Raw genomic sequence first — 3,784 nt, forward strand, 5'->3', positions numbered from 1 at the left:
CCCAGGGCCGGGGAGCAGCAGGCAGGGTAGGCACGGGGCAGCGTGGCAAGGTGGGGTTTGGGAAGAGACGGGGGCACGGGGAGGTTGTGACCCAGTCTGTACCAGCCGGTGCAGCACGGGGTCCCCCAGGCACGGAGGTGCTCTGAGGGAGCACCGCTGTCAGTGGCCGGGAGGAGGGAGCACCGTCGCCTTGCAGGGGAGAGGGGGCTGGGCCAGGGGGGAACTATAAATAGTGCCTTCCTCTAGCTCAGGCAGAGGGACAGATGCCAGCCACAGGAACTGTCCCAGGCCCTCCCTCTCGCCCTTTGCGGTCTTAGGGTCAGGTTCATTTAAGTCCTCCTGCAGGGCTAACCCTAGCCTCCCTGTAGGGGTCACCCCAGTTTGGAAAGTTTTTCTTTTCTTTTCAAATATTTATTTATCTAATTAATTTAATTTATTACTATTACTTTTTAATTTGCTCAGAGAGAGAAAGGGAATATGAGAAGGCAAACCACCAGATCTGGGATTTGAACTGCAGTCAGCCCTGTGGGAGTCCAGCGGCTTAAACAGCATGCCATCCAAAGGTTGTGGCTTCAGCCTTTAAGCCAGCATTTCTGGGTCCCTACTGTGTGCCCTGTGCTATTCCTGAGCTGCTCTGAGCCTTCCTCTGGGCGCTGGCTGGTCCTCAGTCACTGAGCACCCACTGCGTGCCTGTGCCAGGCTGCAGCCAGCAAGCACGTGCCGGGCTCCCGGGGCTGCTTGGTCCCATGGCTCCACACCTCCACGTTGGAACCTCACACCCCTGCGGGCTCAGGGCCCAAGGAGACGCTAGACACCATCCTTCCCTAAAATGGCTAGACGGAGCTGATTCCTGGGAACTCCTCACCCCCCCAGGGACAGCGAGGGCAGGGACAGCGAGGGCAGGGACAGCGAGGGCAGGGACAGGGAGGGCAGGGCAGTGAGGGCAGGGCTGTGAGGGCAGGGCTGTGAGGGCAGGGCTGCGAGGGCAGGGCAGTGAGGGCAGGGCAGTGAGGGCAGGGCGGTGGTAAGGGCAGGGGAGGCGGCAGGAGCAGCAGTCCCCCTCTGCAGCCTGCCTGTCAGTGCAGTGCATGTGGGGTGTGCTTGTGTGCGTGCACCTGTGTGCACGTGCAGTGCGGGACGTGCTCTGTGCACGTGTGTGCTCGCGTGTATGGGTGTGTGGGTCTGCATGCCATATACTGAGGCCCTGGGTCTCCTTTCATTTTTTCTTAATGTTTTTTTAATTTGCTGGAGACCAGTCACCTGAAAGAGTGGGTGGGGGTCAGGGGCTCCTGAACTCCCTGAGAGAGAGGGCGGAAAAGTAAAAACGTGATGCCCCCCCATGGGGGAATGGCCGTGCAGCAATCCCTTGTCCCTTTCTCCCTCCTTTCGGGATTTTGGGCACACACCCGGTGGATTTCTCAAACTGCCAGGCCTGGGACTCGAACTGTATGGTGGCCATATGGGGTCCAGCTAACTTAACTACCATGCCACGGGCTGGCCCGCCCCTGGGTCTTTATGCTGCCAGGGGTGGTTTGGCTGCAGAGGCAGGGACTGAGAAGAGTGTGAACACCGAGGACTGAGGACTGAGGACTGAGGACTGAGGACTTCGGCCGTTTCTAGCCCGGGATGCTGGGACGAGTTCCAGTGGTCAGTGCCCAGGGCATCATGGGAGCCAGCGGGGTCAGGCCTGCCAAGTTCATGTGCGGAGAGGCTGGGCTGGACATCACACTCAGATGCACACTCCCAGTCCTGGGACAGCACAGCAGGATCCCTTTGGGATGGCCTGGAGGAGGTCAGAGCCGTGAGGGCCGGGTCTCCCTGACACCTGCTGATGCCGAGCGAGCAGAAAACCAGGGGTGCCCTGCAGTAGAGGGAACGGCAAGAGCAGAGCGGAGGTGGGGAGGGCATGAGAATGCGAGCGTGGGCTGGTGCCGGGCTCCGAGGCCCTCCCCTTCCCGACAGTTTCCTACTTGAGAAGTGGGGCCATGGAGAATCTCCTGGGGCAGATGTAGCCCTGGCCTTGAGGGGAGTCCAGGCCCTGGATGGTGTTGACCTGTGGCCTCCCAGCTGGATGCAGGAACTTGGGAGGGTGTGTCAGGTCAGCCCGGGTCAGACTGGGGAAGAGTAGGAGGAGGTGCGGAGTGCTGCGTTTCCTAGAAGCTAGGCTCCCACTGTCTGGGGCGGAGCACCCCCTGCAGCCTGGACCCCTGCTCCGCCCTGGCTGCCCCCGCCCCAGCCCTTGACCAACACCCCACGGGACAGGAGGAGGGAGACCCGAGGAGAGGCCAGGTGTCTGTGGATGTTAGAAGAGGTGGCCTTCACCCTGAGTGCCAGGAGTTGGACAGGATGTGAGTGTGTGGCCACGAGGTCCCTGAGGCCATGGTGGCCCCGAGATGGCCTTGGCAGTTGCCAGGAGACAGACAGACTGGCTGTGTCGGGAACAGAGGGGGTGACTTTGGAGAAGTAGGGATCAGGGGGGTGGACGCAGGGACTTCCTGCTCACCGAGGGCTGCCCCTGGCTGTGTGGCCAGAGCTGCGGGTGTGGGAGGAGTTGGGGGTGTACATAGGAGGATGAGGAAGGAGGATGTGGTCGACCTCCCGGCAGCTACTCTCGGCGAGGGGCCAGGTAGGCATCCCTGCCAGGTGAGCAAGACGTCTGTCCATCATCTCGGGAGGCCTCGCCAGGCCCTGAAGTGGGTTGTGATTCGAGGACTGACCCGAGGCAGGGGTGTGGCGGGGAGTGTATGAGAGGGCGCTGCAATGGTGCCCAACGTCAGCCTGTTCTCTGCCCCTGGCTCCTGGCTCCCGGCTGGGCACGCAGTGGGCAGAGGGACTTGGGATACAGGGCTCTGCCGAGATGTGGCGGACGACATGGCTGGAGGGCAGGGTGACCCGGTTCAGGCAGTGCTGGAGGTGGGGGCAGAAATGTACACAGCGCGGGGAACCAGGGCTGGGGTACCAGGAGGCAGGAGCCTGCAGAGGTGCAGTGGGGCTTCCTGACTTCTAAATCTCTCCTTTGCCCCATGTCTTGTGCAATTTTAAAGACAGGAGGTAGTGGGCCGGCAGGTGGCATGGTGGCTGTGGGCTAGACTCTCACATGGCTGACTGTGGTTCGAGTCCCGGACCTGGCAGGTTGCTCTCTCACTTTCCCTCTCTGTCTCTGTCTCTCTCTGGTGAGCACACATACCCTATATTGAATTTTCAAACAAATAATAAAATGGGGCCAGCAGGGGGCATGCTGGTTAAGGTATCAGACTCCCACATGGCCGACCGCGGTTTGGGTCCTGGACCCAACAGCTTGAAAATCATGTTAGGTGCATGCGCATGTATGCCCCAAATCCCAAGTGAAGAACGGAGGAGAAAGGATTGTGGTGAGGCCATTGTCCCTGAGAGGGAGATTCCTCACGTTCTCTCTGCCTTTCAGTGTGGGGGAAAAGGGTTTAAGATATGACCAACCTCCTGAGGATTAATTTCTCACTTATTGTTTTATGTTTGTATCTCTCTCTGGTGAAAGCAAATGACCTACAGCAGACACTTAAAGAAAAATGAATTAATGGGAACCAGCAGCTAGCGTAATGGCTATGTTGCTGGCCTCCCACGTATGTGACCGCGGTTTGCGTCTCAGACCCAGTGGCTTAAAACTCACGCCGGGCGCGTGTGCGTGCGTGCCCAGGATCCCGAGAGGAGAATGGAGGAGAAGGGATTGCAGCGTGACCATCCCCCCTGGGGGGTGATTTCTCGCTTTCTGTCTCTCTCTGTCTGGCGAGCGCATGCGCCCTATAGT

This window comes from Tupaia chinensis, unplaced genomic scaffold, assembly GCF_000334495.1.
Source record: "Tupaia chinensis unplaced genomic scaffold, TupChi_1.0 Scaffold149184_1, whole genome shotgun sequence".
NCBI classification, from domain to species: domain Eukaryota; kingdom Metazoa; phylum Chordata; class Mammalia; order Scandentia; family Tupaiidae; genus Tupaia; species Tupaia belangeri.